Source organism: Ambystoma mexicanum, chromosome 2p, assembly GCF_040938575.1.
Source record: "Ambystoma mexicanum isolate Mex_15411 chromosome 2p, UKY_AmexF1_1, whole genome shotgun sequence".
NCBI lineage: Eukaryota > Metazoa > Chordata > Amphibia > Caudata > Ambystomatidae > Ambystoma > Ambystoma mexicanum.
The window spans coordinates 89,786,249-89,807,976 of NC_090923.1; the positions used below are offsets into that span (position 1 = coordinate 89,786,249).

Here is a 21,728-nt window from a genome sequence, read left to right on the forward strand (position 1 = left end):
TAAGGGGTCTGATGGTGCAGGCCTGAGTATTTTTTCCACACGCGGGTTAACGGCCCGTGAGAGATTGGGTGCTTCTATGGAAGGCTGTATTCTGCGTTGGACCGATTTTAGTAGTGGGATAAACTGACCTACTGTCTTTTTGTCCCCCAGTATTTGTTCAGCGAAGTCTCTATCCTCCTGTACCTCCTGTGTGTCAATTTGGAAGTGTTCCGCCGCTTTGGCTAAGACTTCATTGAGGAGGGATTGATTATCGACAGGGGAATCGACCACTGGAGTGACCTGATTAAGAGGGGAATCTATGGACTACATGTTAGCCTCCTGGTCTGCCTCTGGGTCTTCATCATCCCCATAATAAATGTCATCTGCATCCTCTTCATTAAATTGAGGGTCAGATGTAAAGAGTGATCCTCCTGGACTTCTGGTTCTAATTCGGGGTCATACAGATCTTTAACCGTACTTTGTAAGGGAACATTAGAGCAAGACCTTTTAGAAGGGGGTTGAGTGGGTAAGGCAGAGACTTGAGAGCCGGAAGGGGCTGAGGTGGGAGGAGTGGAGTGGAAACTTTGAAAGTAATCAAGAGTTATTTTCATAACAATTAGCCATGAAGGTCATTCTTCGCATAACCCGATCAATATCTTGTGAAGACCATTGCTTTGAACTTGGGATCACAATAGATTGAGCGGAAACACCCAAGTCCTCATCAGTGGGAGGTATACTTCTAGGACTAGAGTCCTTAGGTTTCTCTATGGGCTTGGATAATATTCCCTTTTGTGGTGTTGTCTTCCTAGGAGGGCACTTGTCCCTATGAGGGGTCTTGGAGGACTTTTTATGATGTTTTCCCCACCCTGAGGACCAGAGGAGTGTTTCACAGAGTTCTTGGGGCCTGCGGCTTTATCCGACGATGAGCATCGAACTTTGGGTGTGGGAGCCGAGGCTTTGTCCGCGGACGTTCAGCCTTCGGAAGGAGTTTTCAGAGCGACACGCTTGCCGTCTTCGACGGTTGAACCCTATCGTGTGGCGATCTTGATAGAGATTGCCTAGAGGACCGGGACTCGGTGGACCTTTCTCGGGGTGTCGAACGTTGTTGAGTATTTGACTCGTCTGTCGAATGTCAACTGGGGCTTATGTGCTTGGTGGTGTGTGCTTTTGTAGCGCTGCCGCCGCCGCCGGGTGTACTCATCACAACATGGCCGCCGGCCTATCCTACGGGGAAGCTACTCCGATGCCCTCGCTGCCCGAAGTACGGCGTTGCTGCCATCGCTAAAGGTTCACTCTACCTCCATGGCCCCGTATTGTCTGGCATAGTGGGCCCAGCGTTTTGTGGAGCGGTCCTTTAACATGTTAGGCTTGAAGAGCCTGCACGCTCGACAAGATGTTTCAACGTGGTCTCTGGAGAGACACAAATTACAAACTAAGTGTTTGTCGATCCAGCGAATTTACGGTTACACTTAGGGCAAAATTTAAATGGTGTATTTTCCATAATTATGGGTTATGGAAATGGCAGCTGGGCGAACAAAGTGTAGGAAGGGAGAATATGCATTCTAAAATGGCCTCTCCCCCTACTGCCTGGGCCTAGGCCCGTGGCGGCCTTCCAAGGCCGAATGGTCCAACGCGGCGGTCTCAGACGGGCCGTTTTCTTTCTTCACCGGCGTGGTGTTTTGGCAGCCGATGAAAGGATAGAAAGAAAAACGATCGGAATTGTGTAAAAGTCAATGGCTTATCGCCGAAATGAACTACGCTATACGCGTCCGTCTAGCATGGCGGAAAAAACTAATCTGAGGGACCTCGATGTGCGAGGTAACATGGGTACAGTGGACATCTCACTAGGGATAGTATCACTGGCACACCCTGTCGACGTCCCTTTTCCAGTTTCGAAAACAACTGTAATACTCTGCAGCTTCCACTAGATGTCGACCTATGCACAGCATGTGATCTAAGCAGATTCCACAAGCCTCAGAAATCTATTTTATATTAAGTGTTTGACAATATTTGACTAGAGTTTCTACTTGCTTAGTGTGTATTTTAAAAGGGCTAGTATATTTATGTACTTCCCTTTGAATTATAATTGTTGCACTGTGTGGACTCATGGTAGCTGTAGACAGCTCTCACACCCCCACCTGAGCATTGCCACTCCAACCTTACCTTGATTGCGTTTGGCTAAAATCTCAGGGTCTCCCTGCGTTTACCAGAAGTAAATTAAAAACATTTTTTTATTAAAAGAATGGCTAAAGCTCCTGCTACTCATTTTTCCAGACCTCTGCATAAAGCAGCCAACTGCTTGAGAAATCCGTATTCCTTGCTTAAATAAAAAGATGACAATGCATTACTTACCGTAAAAGCATTTCTGATGGTTGTATCTGCTTAGATTCACATGCTGTGCATAGTCCGACATCCAGTGGTCACTGCAGAGAATTGCGTTTTGTTTTTCGTAATCTAAAAGGGGACGTCGACAAGGCGTGTCTGTAACACTATCCCTATAGTGACGTGCATTGTACCCACAATCCCTCACGCGTCGAAGTCCCTCTGTTTGGATTTTTTCTGCCCTGAGGAAGCCTAGAAGTGAGTGAGTACAGAAAAGAAAGGTAAGGATGCCTATGTTCCTTCCATCCGAGCGGGGAGGAAGGGTGGGCAAATGTGAATCTAAGCAAATACAACCATCAGAAATGCTTTTACGTTAAGTAAGGAACAAGTTACTTGCCTGCAACTATTCTCCAGCATGGGTCTGGCATGGATTCACATGCTCATGAATATTCCCCGTCGTCGGGCTGGGATTCCTGGGTAAAGAAAAAATCAGTATCAGTTTCGTTTCTGATCTGTCTTTCTCAGTAGTAACCAATCACTGGTCTCTGGGTCATACTGCCCCCAGCCAATGACTGCCCTCTCCCTAAGCCCCGCCTCTGGCAGCCATGTTCAGATTTGGTAGCACGTAAAGTGGCAGTATGACCAAGTGAAGAGCCGTAGAGGGGCAGGAGAGAGGGTCCGCATGTGAATCCATGCCAGACCCATGCTGGAGAACAACAGTTACAGGTAAGTAACTTGTTCCTTCTCCAGCTTGGGGTCTGGCATGGATTCACATGCTCATGAATATAAGAATACATAGCAGTACACATGCACAACCACGGGAGGTGGCAAGGCTCAACATTAAGCATTACATAAAACTCAACATTAAGCATCTCTTAGCTCCCCACCAGGCTCACCTTAAGCAAATAGGTTGCGCAGCACTGCCTGGCCGACTCTGGACTCCTCCCTGGAATCCCGGTCTATGCAGTAGAATCTCGTGAAGGTGTGCGTCGACCTCCACGTAGCAGCCCTGCAGATGTCCAGCAGGGGCACACCAGACAAGAACGCAGTGGTAGCAGCGATCGCTCTGGTCGAATGGGCTCTCGGACGGCCAGGCAATGGTCGGTTTGCCAACCGATGACAATGCATGATGCAGCCGGAGAGCCATCTGCAAATGGAAGCCTTCGAGAGAGCCTTCCCTTGGTTCACAGGTCCAAAGTTCACAAACAGCTGTGATGTCTTCCGAAAACTCTTCATTCGGTCCACGTAGAACTTCAGCACTCTAGCTACATCCAGACAGTGCAAAATCCTCTCGGCCGGAGACTAAGGCGACGGGAAGAAAACAGGTAGCACCAAGGGCTCGTTGAGGTGGAAGTCCCACACCACCTTGGGCATAAACGAGGGGTGCGTCCTCAGCATCACCCTCGTGTCGTGAAAAGTCAAGTATGGAGGCTTGCAGGATAGGGCCTGGATCTCTCCACTCGCCGTGCGGAGGTGATGGCCACAAGAAACGCAGTCTTCAATGACAGGAATTTCAGCAGCGCCGAATGCAGGGGCTCGAATGGTGCCCCCATGAGCCTGGTCAGCACCATGTTGAGTTCCCATGCCGGGGAAGGGGCCTTCACCGGCGGGAACGATCGGAACAGTCCCTTCATAAATTCCTTCACCAGGCGATGGAACCACAAGAACGCCCGTCCTGTGGTTTTGGTGTATCGAGAGATCGCAGCCAGATGCATCTTGATGGAGGCGTGAGCCAGTCCAACTTTGGCCAGCGACAGTAGGTATGGCAGCACTTGAGGGGCCGTAATCCGTAGAGGGTTAATCTTCTGTGCACGGCACCAGACAGAGAACCTCTTCCACTTATGTCCGTAGCACTTGAGAGTTGAGGACGCCCTGGCTTTTGCAAGGACCTCTCTGCAGTCAGCCGGGATATCGTAACCTCCAAACTCTAGCGCGGCAGAGCCAGGCCTGCAAGTTCAGCGACTCCGGGTCGTGATGAAGTATAGCACCTCCTTCTCTGGAGAGAAGATCCGCGTCCATCGGCAGCTTGACTGGTGGGGACGCTGACAAGTCCAGAAGGTCCAGGAACCAGATCTGCCTCGGCCACACCGGTGCGACCAGGATCATCCTGCACCGGGACGCTGACAAGTCCAGAAGGTCCAGGAACCAGATCTGCCTCGGCCACACCGGTGCGACCAGGATCATCCTGCACCGTGACCTCTTGAGCTGGTTGATGAGTCGGAGCAGCAACGCCAACAGAGGGAACGCATAAAGGAACAGGCCTTCCCAGGGGAACGAGAAAGCATCGCCCATGCTCCTCGGCTGGGGAAACCCGCTGGCGAACCTCTGGCACTTGGAGTTCGTCAGCGTCGCGAACAGGTCGATCTGGGGTTTTCCCCATCGTCGGAAGAGTCGATCCACTTAATCCTGACGTAGTTCCCACTCGTGGCACGAGCGCAGCTCCCTGCTGAGTGAGTCGGCGATGGTGTTTTTTATCCCTGCCAGATGAAAGGGGACCAGAAACATTCCTTGGGCGACAGCCCAATGCCACAGATCCTGGGCTTCCTTGGAGAGGGCTGGGTATCTGGTTCCTCCCTGCTTCCGGATGTAGAACATCGTGGTGGTGTTGTCGGTGAAGATCCTCACCACCTTGCCCTTGAGGGACGGGAGAAAGGACCCGAGGGCCCAAAACACTGCTCGGAGCTCCAGGATGTTGATGTGGAGCTTCTTCTCCTCTGGGAGCCAAAGGCCTTTTGCGTGAAGATCTATGGTGTGTGCTCCCCACCATTCCAGGGAGGCATCCGTCGTCACCATTATCTGGTGGGATGGAGTATGAAAGTCTGTGCCCGCCGTCAGATGAGCGCGGGCGCCCCACCACCGGATCGCTCGTCGGAAGGTCTCGTCGACCGGAATCCCGTCCTCGAAGCTGCCCGTCGCTTGGATCCAGCGGGAGTCGAGGAACTCTTGCAGAGGGTGCATCCGAAGCCTGCACAGGCGCACAAGATATATGCAGGAGGACATCATCCCGAGGTGGGACTTGATGGACCTCACCCTGGCCAAGTCCGTGGCCAGCAGGCGCTGCACTTTGCCCAGGATGGCCTTCGTTCTTTCTTCCGACGGTGAGGCCAGGCGCGCCACTGTGTCGAGCTTTGCTCCCAGAAACAGTGCGACTTGCGACGGGACCAGGTGGGGTTTGGGAAAGTTGATTGAGAATCCCAGGTCCGAGAGCAGCTGGACGGTCTATGCTGTGTGATCCACGGCGAGCTCCCGTGTCCCTGCTCGGATGAGCCAGTCGTCCAGGTAGGGGTAGACGTGGACCCCTGCAGGCCCAGCCGTGCCGCCACTGGTGCGAGGAACTTAGTGAACACCCTGGTTGCCGACTTCAATCTGAACGGGAGGGCCTTGAACTGGTAGTGCCGTCCTTGGACCACGAACCTGAGGAACTTTCGGTGACCTTTCAAAATGGGGATGTGGAAGTACGCATCCTCCAAATCCATCGACGACAGGAAATTGCCCTCCTCCAGCTGTCCCAGCACGTGCTGGAGGGTGACCATCTGGAATTTCTGTGCCTTGATGTATTTGTTCAGCCGTCGCAGGTCCAGGATGGGGCGCCATCCTCCTGTCTTCTTTTTTACCAGGAAGTACCTTGAGTATACTCTGGAGCCCCGGAGCCTCTTCGGGACGAGCTCGATGGCACCTTTTCTGAGCAACGCCCTCACCTCCAAGAGTAGTTGAGGGACGTGATTTTCCTTCCTGACCACGGGTGGAATGCGGGGGCACTTTTTTCGAAATTTGAGGGCGTGCCCCTGAGCCAGGGCATCCAGCACCCAACAGTCGGTAGAGATGGACTCCCACACGCTGACTAACTTCGCCAGCCGGCCTCCCACCAGGGCCGCTTGGCGGTATGTAGAGGAGCCACTGCCGAATCCCTCCGGCGCTCCGAAAGGACGGCCTCCATTGCCGGAGAACGCCTAGGGCCCTAGCAGTCTCTGTGTCTGCCTTGATGGCTTGGAGGGACTCATCCACCGTTTTCCCAAACAGGTTGTTCCCGTCGAACTGCATGTCCAGCACCTTGGCTTGCACATCCTGGTGGAAATTCTTCGCCTTGAGCCAACCTCGTCGTCTAAGGCAAACGCTGTTGCCTAGCTGGCGGAAACCGGTGTCGGCAATGTCCGTTGCCACCGTAATGGCGTGGTCCGACGCCACTTCGCCCTCTTGCAAGAACTCCAGGGCCTCGGCCCTCTTGTCATCCGGTAGGAAGTCCAACAGGGGTGCGATCTTGAACCATAACGCCCTGTCGTAGCGGGCCACGATCGCGAGGGCCGCCTTAATCGTTGTTGCCACCGACGAGATAACACGTTGTCCCATCGTGTCCAGCTTCTTCCCTTCACCGTCTGGCGGGGACGTTGACGTTGAGACCGACACCCCCCCACCCCCGCTTTCTTCTTGGCCGCCGCTGAGACGAACGAATCTGGGTAGGTTGTGCCCTAAGGCACAGAGGGGCCGCGTCGGGGACCCGGTACTTCTTCTCGTACCGATCCTTCTTGGCAGGCGTCGTAGAAGGGTTCTTGAGAAGGGTGAGACCCTCGTCCCAGATGTCATCCAGCAGAGGCACGGCGAGGACAGACTTCCTCCTGGCCTCGCGCCGTTGGTAAAGGAAGCCTTCCTTCTCCTCAGGGCAGACCTGAAAAAGCTTGGATGCCCTGGCGATCATAGCGTGGAAAGATCCGATCTCACCGGACGGGGAGGCCCAGGCTGGTGATGGGAGCTCCGTCCCGTCGTCACCGCCGTCGTCGTAGGTGTCCGTCGTGGCCGTGTCTGTTCCCGTGTCATCCCCAGGGACGGGGGACTTAGGTAAAGGCCGAGCAGTCCGCGAGGGCTGAGAAGGCGGGGCTGGGTGGATCCGTCTTCTATTGTTCGGGAGGCTTCCCGCCGGGACCGGCACTGGTTCCTCCGCCGGACCTGGTACCGGGACCTCTGTCAGCAGTAAGGGCAATCTCGTCCTTATCTCTGAACTTAAGGATTGTATCGCCAACAAAATGGCCACCAAGTTATCCTGCTGTTCCGAAGCGATGAAAGCGACGGCTGACTAGAACCCTCGCCAGTTCCGCCGTCACTCTCATCGTCACCCTCGTCGGGATCCCTCCTGTGGGGACGGGCCGCCTAGACGCCCTCGTCGAGGCCCTCTAGGACTTCTGCCAATTCCTCCTCAGATGTTGTGTCCGTGTCCACAATGGCCACCGCCCCCCGCCCTCTTTTTCCGCCGGGCTCTTTCAGGGGTCTTTTCGATGGATCTGAAAGGCTTCCCTCCGCGGAGGCAGGGAGACTCTGGGCCCTGAGGTCGCCTCCACTGGTGTACCCTCCACAGGCTGCCCCAGGGCTGCCGCGACTCCCTCGATAGAGGCGTTGGCCGGGTGAATCAAGGCCTTCACCGCCTTAGGTGCGTTTGAGGCCTTCACCTTGGGGGAGGGTCACCGGCGCGCTCCCCCTCGGCTGAATCCTTGGAGATCGACCGGGCCTCTCCAGAGGCTTCCCCGGGTTCTCGGATTACCTCTTCCCCGAACCAGAGCATTGGCTCGTGGTTGATGGTGCCGGGGAAGGCGAGCCCTGCCTGGAAGCCGAAGAGCCCGACCGTTCGGCGCTCCTGGTGCCCGGGGACTCGCGGTGCTTTGCCTTCTGTTGGGACCCAGTCACTGGGGCGCCCTCACAGGACTTAGAAGACCGCTCAGACTTCTTCCTTCCAGCCAGTTGGAGAGACGAAGGTGTTGGTACCCGATGGTCCGTTCCGACATGTTCCTGCAAAACGCACAGTCCTTCTCCACGTGCGTTTTGTCCTCATGAAGACAGTAGAGGCATTTCGAATGCTCGTCCTCCTTGAACACATTCTGTAGCTGGCATCCAGGGCAGACTCTGAACAACTTCCTTTCTCCTGGGCCATGTTCGGGTAGGCCGAAAAAACTTCTGGAATCCTCCAAGAAGCGTAACTCAACAAAATCTTCACCCTTGAGGGGCATAGAAAAATGCGACACGGATCCCCGTTAATCGGATGTAGAGACGGTGGAGCTTGAGGCTCCATTTGACCGAAAAATTAGAAATTCTCTTTGAAAAAGCGCAAAAACGCAGCAAAAGCTCGAGAGCTAAACACAAGGACTCCCAACACTTGAGTGTGCGGTAAAAATCTGAAGATGGCTGCCAGAGGCGAAGCTTAGGGAGAGGGCAGTCATTGACTGGGGGCAGTATGACCCAGAGACCAGTGATTGGTTACTACTGAGAAGAACAAGTTACTCTCTTACCTGGTAACGTTCTTTCGATGGGATGGTCCGACGACGTATTCCATATCTTTGACAGTAACCACCACAGCTGTGCTGCTTCAGAAAATTTTCGACGGCCGACGTCACCCGATGTGATAAGTAGGACGCACGACGCCCATAGGCTCAGTTGTAGTTTTTTCCCCCAGAACGTGTGCCACCAGTCTTCTGCCAGTCAGACACACAAGGCCTTGCGGAAACGTAAGCTGCAATCGCATAAGAAATTCTGCAGCGGAGAAGGTAGGGAGGGAGCAATATGGAATACGTCGTCGGACAATCCCATCGAAAGAACGTTAACAGGTAAGAGAGTAACTTGTTCTTCGAGGGGGTTGGGTCCTCCGACGTAGTCCATATCTTTGACAGACTCCCAAAGTAGTACCAAAGCAAGGTGGTGGGAAAAGAATTTAGAACACAAATTTAGCATGCCCAATCAAATTGCGGAATAAAGGACTGCCTTGTCAAAGGCCAGATCCTGTCCTCGGATGGAATCGAGGGAGAAGTGACGTACAAAAGTATGTACAGAAGCCCAGGTGGCTGCATCACAGATGTTACCAATAGGAACACCCCTCTGATGCAGCCATACCCCTGGTAGAATGGGCCCGCAAGCCAGCCAGCCAGTGGGTCCTTACCCGCCAAGCGGTAACACTCGGAGATAGCCAACATAATCCAGCGAAACAGTCTGTTTCGTCACAGCTTGTCCCAAACGCTTTCCAGCGTAACCAATGAAGAGTTGATCGTCCACTCTGACCCGGGACATGCATGAGATAGAAAAGCTCAAAGCTCTCCTAGGATCAAGCCTATGGAGCCTCTCCTCTTCCTTACCAGGATGTGGAGGAGGATAGAATGCCGAAAGAACAACCTTCTGGCCCAAATGAAATTCCGACACCACCTTCTGAAGAAAGGAAGGACGAACTCGAAGGACAACCCAGTCCTTATGAAACAGTGAAGGGTGGCTTAACTGAAAGTGCCTGTAACTCACTCACTCACTCTGCGAGCATTAGTAACCGCAACCAAAAACAGTTTTAAGAGTTAACAGTCTCAAAGGGCAAGAATGCAAAGGCTCAAACGGAGCACCCATAAGAAACTTAAGAACAAGGTTCAAATCCCAACCGGGCACCAGAAAAGGTGACGGAGGGAACACATTAGTGAGCCCGTTCAAAAACTGAAAAATTAAAGGAATCTTAAAATGGGAACATTCTTCAGACGAGCGCTTAAATATGGACAGCAGCGCCAGGTAACCTTCAATGGTACCCACTTGCAAGCCCCTGTGGGCCAAAGAAAGCAAAAAAAGACAGAACCATGGGAATGTCACATTCAAAAGGATCCACATTCTTAACCCTGCACCAGTCGCAGAATTTACGCCAACGGCAACGCTACAGGGACTTTGTTGCTGGCCGTCTGGCCGAGAGCAACACCTCCAACACGTCTTCAGGGAGGTCCCAATCCTTATACCTCAACCTTTCAGAAGCCAAGCATGAAGGTTGAGGGATCTGACCTCTGGATGGAGAACCTGACCCCCCCCCTCCCGTGAGAGCAGATCGTCTCGGTAGGGATGACGTGGAGAGCAGATGGACAAGTCGAGAAGGTGGAGACCAACGACTGCTGACTGTCAACTCGTTGGCCTGAGCTCCCCATCCTGTGAGGGATGCGTCCGGCACGATCGTCACCTCCGGCCAGGGAAGCCAAAACGGAGCCCCCTTCATCAGATTGCTTTCGACGGCCCACCACAGAAGGTTCGGCCGACCGAGGGCGTCACCTGAACAGGGTCCGACATCCTGCTGGAAGATTGCGACCATTGCATCTTGAGTGCCCACTGCAAAGATCTCATCCGCAGACGAGCCTCTAGCACCAGAAGAATGCAGGATGCCATGAGGCCAAGCAACCTATAGCACTCGAACGCCGGGAGCGTCTGGGCAAGTTAAAACTTGTGCACCATCTGCTGAATGTGAAGAGCCCTCACCTGGGGAGGAAAACACAGCCCCAGGGATATGTCGAGCACTGCGCCGATGTACTGGAGCCGCTGTGTTGGCGTCAAATGGGACTTCTTTAAATTGTGGGAGAAGCCCAGCTTGTGAAGGGAGTGGCAGGTGACGGACAGATGATCCAGGACTTGCTCGGGAGAGCTCCCCCTGATCAACCAATCGTCCAGGTAGGGGTAGACGTGAATCCATCCTTTCCTGAGATGCGCTGCCACCACCACCATGAGCTTCGTGAAAACCCTCAGGACGGAGGTCAATCCGAACGGCAGGACCCGAAACTGAAAGTGCGAGTCGCCAACCGCGAACCTCAGGTACTTCTTGTGCTTGGGATGGATTGGCACATGGAAGTAAGCGTTCTTGAGGTCGAGAGACACCAACCAGTCCTGAAGTTGAAGGGCCTGGAGGACTTGAGAGATAGTGACCATCTTGAACTTGTCCTTCCGTAGTAGTTTGTTCAAACCGCGCAAGTCCATGATGGGTCTCAATCCCCCGTCTTTCTTCGAAATCAAAAAATAAGGGGAATACCATCCCTTGTTCCTCTCTGCTACAGGCACAAGTTCTATGGCGCCTTTCTCCGGCAGGGTTTGAATTTCCTGCGCAAGGAGCGGATCCGGACTCTTCAAAGAGAGGTTCCCAGGTGGATTGTCGTGAGGCCTCTGCCGAAAGGGAAGGACAGTAGCCGTGGGTTATGATCTCCAGAACCCACACATCTGAAGTAATGGCACGCCACTCTACAAGATTCTGCGCCAGCCTTCCCCCAACCGGCGAACCATGGGACATGGCCTCATGACTGAGTGGGAGCGGCTGCGGCGTTGCCTGAGGGCAAAGAGGCAACTGCCCGAGCGGCTTTGGCACCTCGAGTAACCTGTTTTCCACCTCTGGTACTCCTACAGTGGCCTCTTTGAATGACAGCTCCTCTCGCTTTATGGAAGGATGAGTAATAACGAAAGGAACCGCCCCTCTATTGTTGTCCCCTAGGACGAAAAGGCGGAGGTTGTCGAACTGCAGCGCCCAACGACTTTGCTGCAGCTTTGGAGGTCTGCAACCTCTCAAGGCTCTCGTCAGCCTTGCTGCCAAAAAGATGTTCACCATCAACGGGCATGTTGAGGAGCCGGGACTGTACATCAGGAGCGAACCCCGACTTCCGCAACCACACAAACCTGCGTATAACGGTGCTTGCCGCCATGGACCGGCTGACACAATCTGCCATGTCCAAACCCGACTGAACGGCCTCACACATGGCATCCTTGCCATCCTGGACCATAGCAAGGAAACCATCCCGTTCGTCCCCTTCGGGAATATGTTCAGCCACTAATGCAACACGGTTCCAAAGAGTGTGTGAAACGAGACAAGGCACATACAGAGTTGGCCGCCTGAAGCGCCATACCCCCTGAAGAAAACACTTTCTTCGCCCAGCCATCAAAACGTTTGTCGTGCCTATACGGAGGGATGGTAGGATACGACGAGTTGGGTGCCTGGACAAGTAGCAGGGGTCGCTACTGGCTGGACAGTATTTTCGCAACAAAGACTTGCCCAATGCCGGGAGACACTCCGGAGCAGTCGAAGCCGCCGCCATCCTTCTCTGCAGAGCCGTATGAAATGGCAGTACCGGGTCAGTGGGGGGGACCAAGATCGAGGATGTCCGTAAGATCATCCTGAACAAACTCCCCTGGGGGAGCCGACCATCCCAAGTACTCGGTGACCCGAGACATAAGGCGCCGGTACGAAGAATCGGCATCAGTGCCAGGCTGAGGCCTACAAAACTCCACCTCCGGAGAGGTGTCCAGTCCACTGGCATCATGCAGTGACTGCCTCAGGTCTTCAAATTGGCTATGGCCCGAGAGAAGCTCACCTGGCACCGTATCCGGAACCAAGCCCTCATCAGAGCCCTCATCAACCTCTGAAATGTACTACAGGCAGTGAGAGGAAGGCACCTGGGGATCAAAGCTATGCCTGACCTTAGCCATAGCCTTTCTAGGGGCTTCCCCGTGCCACAGGGCCCCTCCGACACCACCGCCTCGAAAGGCGTCGAGGGTGGCGAGAGAATCGGCGTCGACGTCAGCCGCAGCGCCACCAGCATCGACACAGGCCTCAAAGCCAGAGCTCCGAGCGTGTCCTTCGACGACCTAAGCGTCGACGACCTCGGCGCCACAGGCGTCCATGTCTTCCTCGAAGACTGCACGGGATCACGCGGTCATGAGCGCGTTGAGGACCGGGACCTGGAACGGGCATGGCGAGAACGGTTACCCTTGTCCAAGCGGGACCTCTCCCGGGAACCGCGCAGACCACCCGAGCCCGAAGGCGTGCGAGCGGTATCTCTCGACCGATCACGACCGACCCCACTCGGAGGCGCGGACGGACCGGTGCCCTGCGATTCGAGAATCGCTAACATCTTCCCCCCCGAAGGAAGCCCATTCCTCTGGTGTCGCTTGATTGGTGGGATAAGCGACGGGCGGAGTCCTCGGAAGAGGACGGGGAAGGCGACCGATGCCGGCGCTTCCGGGAATGCCTCAAAGAGGCAGAGGAGTGGCGAGACCGATTCCTGGAAGGAGACCCACTGGACCTCAGACAATGACGCGGAGAGTCGCCTCTCGATTCATCCGTCAAAAGCCCCGCAGACCTCGACTTCCAGGGCTTAGACAACCTACCTACCGACAACTTCTTGCGCTCCCGCAAGGCCTTGGCCGTGAGCGACTGGCAGTCGACACAGTCGTCCGTGTCGTGGGCCTCCCCGAGGCACCAGAGGCAGGCGTTGTGAGAGTCCGTTACCAACATCTTGGACACACAGCCCCCGCATTTTTTGAAGCCCGGACGCGGGGTTGAAGACAAGGTAGACATCGTCACGAACAGGCTTTTTCACAAAACCGAACAGGTTCAAAGAACCGAGAAGATTACAACAGAAACTCCAAAGAGTCGAGGCTTCCCGAGATTCACGAAGCGAACACGTCCGCGGAAAAAACGGAACTGAGGCTACGGGCGTCGTGCGTCAGACTTCTCACATCGGGTGACGCCGGCCGTCGGAGGAGGTCCTCGGGGACGGCGCATCGACGTAGGACGCAGACGCCAACATTTTTCCGAAGCAGCACAGCTGTGGTGATTACTGTCAAAGGTGGAATACGTCAGAGGACCAAATCCCCTCGAAAGACAGATCAGAAATTAAACTGATTTTTTCTTTACCGAGGATTCCCAGCCTGACGGGGAATATTCATGAGCATGTGAATCCATACCAGACCCCATGCTGGAGAATGCTTTGTCTTCCGATGTTTGTTAATCTGCTTAGAATCACATGTTGTGCATAGACTAGCGAGCAGTACCCGGAGTTGGAGGTGGGTTGTGAGAAGGAACAGTAGAAAATAGATGTCTTAACACTGCTTGCCCCACCTGGGAATCAGATCTAGAGTGGGCATCTAGACAGTAGTGTTTTGTAAAGGTGTGTACAGAACTCCAGGTTGCTGCTTTGCAAATAGACTCCAGAGGGACATTTGCAATGAAAGTTATGGAAGCACCAGTGCCTCGAGTCGAATGTGCTCTTGGCTTGAAGGGTAGTTCTCTCTTAGCACGAGTATAACAGAGTGAGGCATTGGACAATTCATCTAGATATAGTCGATTTTGAAACTGCATCTCCTTCTCTTCCTGCTGCCACCGAGAAAAAGAACTGATTAGTCTTTCTCAGAGGTCTAGTTCTTTCCATGTAAAACATGACAGCCCTGCGTACATCTAGTGTATGCAGGCTCTTTTCTACCAAACTTGAAGGGTTCTGAAAGAACATTGGTAGTTCTATTGATTGGTTGACATGGAATTTAGAAATGAATTTTGGTGCAAACTTAGGATGTGTGCGTAGAACCACCTTATCCTTGTGAACCGTTACAAAGGGGTCTAGTATAGAGAGCGCTTGTAGTTCACTCACTCTCCTAATGGAGGTGATGGCTATTAAGAAAGCAGTTTTAAGAGTGAGGTTCTTAAGGGATGCTTTGTGCATGGGATCAAAGGGTGACCCCATAAGCCTGGTAAGTATCACATTTAAGTCCCATCTGGGAGCTGGGTTAGCTATAGGAGGGTGTATTCTCTTTACTCCCTCCATGAAGGCCTTAATAACTGGGACTTTCCACCATGACACTTTGGGTTGAGAAGTGGTGTATGCGGAAAGTGCAGCTAGATGAACTTTAATGGAATTAAAGACCAGACCGGAGTCTAATAAGTGAGTCAGGTAAAGAGCAATCTGTGTGGGAGAGCAGTCAACTGGGTTGATGTTCTTATCTCTACACCAGATGACGAAGCTTTTCCATTTGCTGGAATAGCAGTAACGAGTGTTAGGTTTTCTATCCTCCTTAAGAATGTCCATGCATCTTTGAGGGAGTTGTAAATGTCCAAATTCTATGACCTCAGGAGCCAGGCTGCTAAGTTCAGGGTCTGTGGGCATGGGTGTAGTGTTCTGCCCTTGTCCTGTGACAGCATGTTGTACGGGCAGGGAAGTTTCACTGGAGGAGATAGAGACATTTCCATCAAGTGAGCGAACCATGGCTGCCGGGCCCACTAGTATCATGGTAACCGGTTCCTGGTGCATCTTGTGCACTATCTTGTTGAGAAGGGGAGTCGGGGGTGAAAAGCGTAAACAAATTTCCCTGACCATGGTATCGATACTGTTCCCCTTGGTTTGGTTCTGGGGGTACCTGGAGGCGTAATCTTGGCATTGGGAGTTCTCCAGAGTTGCGAACAGATCTATTTCTGTGAATCTCCATTGTGTGAAGACGTCGAAGACGATGTCTTCTTGTAACCGCCATTCGTACTCTGCGCGCAGAGGGGAGTCTCTGCTGAGTTCGTCTGCCAGCAGATTGAGTTCCTCTGGTACATGTTGTGACAACAGGAACATGTTTTTGAGAGCCCACTTCCAGATGTTCTGGGACAGCTTGGACAGTCCTTGAGAGTGAGTGCCCCCTTGCTTGTTCAGATAGTACATGGCTGTGGTGCTGTCTGTGAGGACCATCACTGTCTTCCCTTGCAGGTGTACCTGGAAAGCCTTCAGTGCTTTGAAGACCGCTAGCAGTTCCAGCAAGTTTATGTGTTTGGACGCTACGCTCGGAGTGCAGTCTGATGGGATAGGTGGGCCCCCCATCCTGTGAGGGATGCGTCTGTGGTTAGAGAGGCCTCCACTGCGGGGGTGGCGAATGGTTTCCCTATTACAAGGTTTTCCTTCGACCACCACCGTAGCGAGAGAACCAAGGCTTGCGAGACCACCACTAGATCGTCCCATTGTCCACTGGCCTGACACCACTGGCTGTTGAGCCACTCTTGCATTGGGCGCAGTCGCGCGTGATGTACCAAATATATACATGATGCCATCGTTCCTAGCAAACGCATTGCTTTGCGCACCGTCACCTCTCGACCGGCCATATATTGAGGGGTCTGAAACAGCATATTTTGGACCCTCTCGTTGGAGGGGAAGACGAGGCTGTCCTTTGTTCGAATTAGAGCCCCTAAGAATTGTTTTATCTGGCTGGGGTCTAGGCTGGACTTCTTCTCGTTGATGGAGAAGCCCAGTTGGAACAAAAGGTCTACAGTCTTTTGGGTATTTGGGAAGCATGTTTCGTAAGAATCTCCTGTTATGAGCCAATCGTCGAGGTAAGGGTATACTGGGATGGACAACCTGCGCAGGTGGGCCGCTGCCACTGCCAGTACCTTCGTGAATACCCTCGGTGCAGACACAATGCTGAAGGGTAGCACTCTGAACTACTAGTGTTTGCCCTCTATCATGAACCTGAGGAATTTTCTGTGCGCTGGCAACATTAAAATATGAAAGTATGCATCTTTCATGTCCAGTGTTGTCATGTAATCTCCCTGCGAAAGTAGGGGGATTACTTCCTGTAGGGTCACCATGCGAAATTTTTGAGGTTTGACAAGTTTGTTTGCTGGGCGCAGATCTAGTACAGGGTGCAAGGTTAAGTCCTTTTTGGGTACAAGGAAGTACACTGAATAAATACCTTCCGTTACCTGTGATAGAGGCACAACCTCTATTGCTCCTTTTAGTAACAATAGTTCACTTCTTGAAGAATGGTGGTGTTCAGATGACAGGCGTCGTCCCCTTGGGGGTCTGTACTTGGGGGACCGACTGAATTCTATACAGTACCTGTGGGCAATAGTTGACAATACCCATCGGTCTGATGTTGTTCCCTTCCATGCTGGTAGGAAAGATGTTAACCAGCCCCCAACCGGTGATGCATGGGAGGGGACCCGGATCTTCGGGTCATTTGGTGTTGGTAGCCAGGGAACCTCTAGGAGCGGGGCCCCGACCTCTGCCCTTGCCACGGCGCTGTCCTCTTTGCGTGTACTGGCCACTTGTTCCCCGAGTAGAGGACCAGTTGCCTGAAGTGTACTGCTGTTGATGGCGTTGCCCTCGAAAAAAGCGTTTGTTGCCATATCCTCGCTTATTGGGAGGCCTTGAGATTTGGTCTAAGGTCTTGAGGGTGTCGAACTCTTTCTTCTCCAGTGCGTCGTCCACTGCCTTCCCAAATAGGTTAGACTCCTCTATTGGTTTGTTAATGAGTGAGGCCTGTGTTTCTGGCTTAAAACCGGAATTGCGGAGCCAGACATGACGCTTCAGAAGAATTCCCTGCACTAAGGAACGCCCAGCCGTTTCTGCAGCATCAAGAGTGTTTTTAATGATGCTCTGGTTAACCAGAGTTCCTTCTGTTACTGTGGCCAATAAGCGAGTTCTTAAGGGCTCAGGAACTTCCTCTGGGTCTTGCCGTACATTTCCCCATTGGGCATCAGCATAACTTGCCAGTAGTGTATTATTATTGGCAATTCTGGTTGAAAAAGCTGCCGAGGCTGTAATTCTCTTACCGAGGGCATAGAGCTTCTTTCCTTCCTTGTCTGGGGGTGCTTCGCTGGTTGACAGCGGAACCCCCACTCTTTTCCTTGTGGTAGTTACCACCAAGGAGTCCGGAATTGAGTGACCCCTAATGTATAATGGGACTGACAGAGGGAGTAAACAATTTTTCATTCTGGGATTGACCCCTCTTACCAGTGCAGGTGTGGACAGCGATGGAGTAATTTGACTTGTGGGAGGTTTTTCTTTAATGATCTTTTCCACAAAATCAGTTATCGGGGGTAATTTCGCCAGTTTTAATCTCAAAATGCGCTGCTGCCTTACGAAGTAGCGCATTGAAGGTGGGTTGATCATCTATTGGTGATGGATTCCTGACCGGTGTGGTCTGAGGAGAGGGAAGGTTTAGGATGTCAGAGTCTGTAGACTCTGTTGGTGACTGCCAGGGCTGTGAGCCACCTTCATCTGGGTCTTCCTCGAAGCCCCCCACCCATGTCAGTGTTTTCCTCAAAACCTTCTTCTGTTCCTAGGTTTTGTTGGTCTTCACTATTTAAGAACTCCTCATCTTCCTGGAAGTGAGAGTCTTCTTCAGTGCGGTCATAAGTATTCATGTCCTCTTGGAGGGACATGAATACTTAATACTAATACTAAATAGATGAATAATCTAGGATATTTAGCCCTAGGGTCCTCCTGAAGCGCCTCCCTTGGTCTCTTAGGCGTTTTATTTTCAGGAGTGGACATAAATCTGTCCAGCTTGTCCATGCATGACTGGAATCTCTCAACCGTCCAGTATGGTAAACCAGAACGGGTCTGGAGGTGAAAAAGGAGGTCCCTCTGTCTCTATCCATCTAGGTCTGTCCCATAAGGTCGAGGATAAGGTCCCTATGCCTTCTGAGAAACCGTCTCGCAGGCTAGGGCCTTCTTTCGAAGGCGGGAGCGGTCCCTGCCTTCCTTCCGGCATCCTCGCCGCTTCCCTGGCCTTGTGAGTGGTTTTCGGCGTGTCACTCGCCGTCAGTTTCTGGCCGTCCTTGGAAACTATACACGCCAAGCTCTTGACGATTAGGGTTCGTCTGGCGTCGTACTGGGCGGTGCCGAGTCTTTTTCGGCGACGATAGCGCTCTTATGCGGCGCCTGATGTTTTGGTGGTAGCGCCCTTGTCTGCAGGTAGCCCAGACGCTAGTCGCGATTGTAGTGGCGGTTAGGGCTTGCGACCCTTACGGTCAGTGGAGGTCGCCGGTAGGCCCGGCGTCCCTGTTGGCGCTAGGGCTGTCTTCGACGAAGACGTGCCGTGGGTTGTGTGCTTATGTTTGTGTTTTCTGTGTTCGTCAGTGTCGCAGGAGTGTTCATCCCCAAAAGCAGGGCGTGAGCCAAGCTTGTCGGGGCCGGGGACAGACAAGGAGCGGGAATGCTCCCTTGAGGTCTACAACCTCCGAAGCAGAGGTCGGGTTATCACTATCCTCGTCACACTCGGCGACAGCTGGTGAGGAATCAGACCTAGACATGGCGTAGGCTGCCCATCTTTTGACCCTGCGGTCCTTTAAAGTCTTAGGCTTAAGAACCTTACAGGCCACACAGCCGTCCTCTTTGTGGTCGATGGGCAAGCACGGTTACACTGTTAGTGCTGGTCTTCCTAAGTGAATTTGCCCTTGCAGCGCGGACAAAATCTAAAGGGAGTCCTCTCATTAGCTGAGGATACAGTTAAACATGATAACGCCCAAAGGAAAGGGAGTGTAAAGAGAAAGGAATGCTCAGAAAGAACAAGAAATGTCCCCAACGACCCCACTCTCCCTACTGTCTTAGGCCGGCGAGGCCAGGCCACATGTTCGGCAGTGCCGAAGGATCTCCTCCGTCGAAGTCACCGCCGTCGAAGTTCTTATTCGGCGGTGAAACAGCTTCTCAGCTTCGACGTCGAAGGAGTGTTCTAATGTATATGTTATTAACTAACAACCAAAGGGTCGAGTAAAGGTCTTTGCAATTTCTCTCGAGGAGCTCCGCGTAAAGGCGACCAATATCTGGGAGGACAAAAACAATCTGAGGGACCTCGACGCGTGAGGGATTGTGGGTACAATGCACGTCACTATAGGGATAGTGTTACACGCCTTGTCGACGTCCCCTTTTCGACTACGAAAAACAAAATGCAATACTCCGTTGAGACCACTGGATGCCGGACTATGTACAGCATGTGATTCTAAGCAGATTAATAAACATCAGAAATATATATTCCTCGATTAGCATGGCTTCTTTTTTTATTTTCATTTCACTTTCCACAAGGGAACATCCCCCAGATCCTGTCTACTTGACCCATCTGTATTCCGTACCCACCACACGCTACCAACCAACACTAAACCAACATCTTCAACCATCCCTAACTGCAACTAGATACCATTGGGCTGCGGAATTGTCTAGACTAACTGAGGTGTAGACACTGGCAGGTGCATCAGCTATATAAGTGGGAGTGAGGAACATGTCGGGTTGTTGTGGAGGCTGGTAGAGGTGGCAGCGAGATGCGAAATAGGCCACAAATTCACAGGCTTAGACTTAACCTGAGGCACTGGGTGCACACGCACCCCATCTGTGAGAGATTACGTAAGCCCAACTCTTCAATTTAGGATAGAGATGCCAACTAACCAATTCCACTAACAATTTCCTCCTCTGCATACACCTCTCAAACTCCAAACCAAACACAACCACAAACCTACAGCACAACAAACCGCACAAACTTCACTACACTGCAACAACAAAACATAAAAAACACAGACTCGCACAACAGTACACGAAGACTACCGGCCGCAAACACCCCAGGCCCAGCCAACCGACCCATCGGGCTGAGGCCGCCAACAGCACATCACTGCTCTCTTGCACTTTTTCCACCCTCCCCTCACTAACTCACCCTCCCTTTTTCAGAGCCGCCAGAGCGCCAAGGGACCACTCCGGTGGTAATAGTGCGCAGTACAAATGTCCTTTAACATACCTACCCACCATTTCCTCACCTTGCTTTAACTGGATAGTCCAGTTTCTCTACTCTAGCCATTACCATTCAGTGGTTGAAACAGATGGGAGCTTCTGTGCTCCATGTAGCAATAAAAGCCCAGGCCTGTGGCACACATCTGCTTAATCATTGGCCACACTTGGCGTTTGTGCGCAGAGGCGATCTTGTAAATAACATGAAAATCATGTTCAATTAATGTCAACTACTCAATTGGTAGAATAAACTGACTTTGTATATAATCTGTGAGCCACAATCCACACAGATATTGAATTACTTTTTGCAAATCTGAGAAAATCATTTTGTATGTGCATTGGGGACTTGCCCTTACTGGCGATTCAGGAGGTTGATTTTAGCTATTTCTTTTTTTTAATTTTTTTTACAAACTCTATGTGACTTTTCCCCCCCATGTGTCATGCGCATCTAGTTTAACTTTGTTCAATTAGTTTATTCATAATCAAAATTGAATTTGAGCTACTTAAAAAGAACATCTTATAAAATCAAAAAAATAATTCATTCTCATTCTTAGGAATACACAGGATTTAGATCCTCAAGTAGATTTGGTCTCTTATGTCTCCTATAGCCAACACGTGTTTCGACTAATGTGGTCTTTTACAAGGCTATTCCGGTAAGGGGAAATTCAACATTGACAACATGTGTAAAACACAAGCCAATCATGTACAATCAAACCAGAACAAACCTATTGTAGAGAAAAACCACACAACCCATGTATATCAGAGTAAAAGGAAAACAGGGAAAAAAAATGAGACATTTTCAATATTTTGTTGATGCATCTGTATTGAGAATGATTTCTTGATTATATAAGATGCTCTTTTTAAATACTAGATACCTAGGCCAACAACCAACCCACTAACAACCTTTCCTTTCTGCATACACTTCAAACTCTAAACCAAACACAAACACAACCCTGAAGCACAGCAAACCGCACAATCACCACACTGCAACAACAAAACAAATCACAACAGAACAAAAAAAAAAAGCTTTGCACAACAGAACACAACGTCTACTAACCGAAACACACCCAAGCACAGCGACCGCACTAACTCATCCCACCCTCTTTCCCTTTCCGATGCGCCAGAGCGCCTGGGGACCACCCTGGTGGTGATAGTGTGCGGTACAAATATCCTTTAACATAAACAGTAGACCAGGTCAATACAATTTAACAACCTTGAATCTTGAGTTGAATCAACCTTTCTAGAAAGCTAGGGCCACATCACACCCCATAAGAACAGTTACTCTCTAGTTGACACTCAAGCCTGTGCGGGAGCCAAGAAAGTCTTGTTTTTGAAAGCAGCGGAAGCCACCAGCGTGTGCACCCCCCCACCCAACAA

General features: G+C 51.8%; 1 protein-coding gene across 3 annotated transcripts in view; it reads right to left on the reverse strand.

Moving 5' to 3' along the window:
* ARIH2 (ariadne RBR E3 ubiquitin protein ligase 2) overlaps positions 1 to 21,728 on the reverse strand; it is a 676,612-nt gene that overhangs the window by 350,026 nt on the left and 304,858 nt on the right. The gene's annotated exons all lie outside the window — the stretch shown is intronic.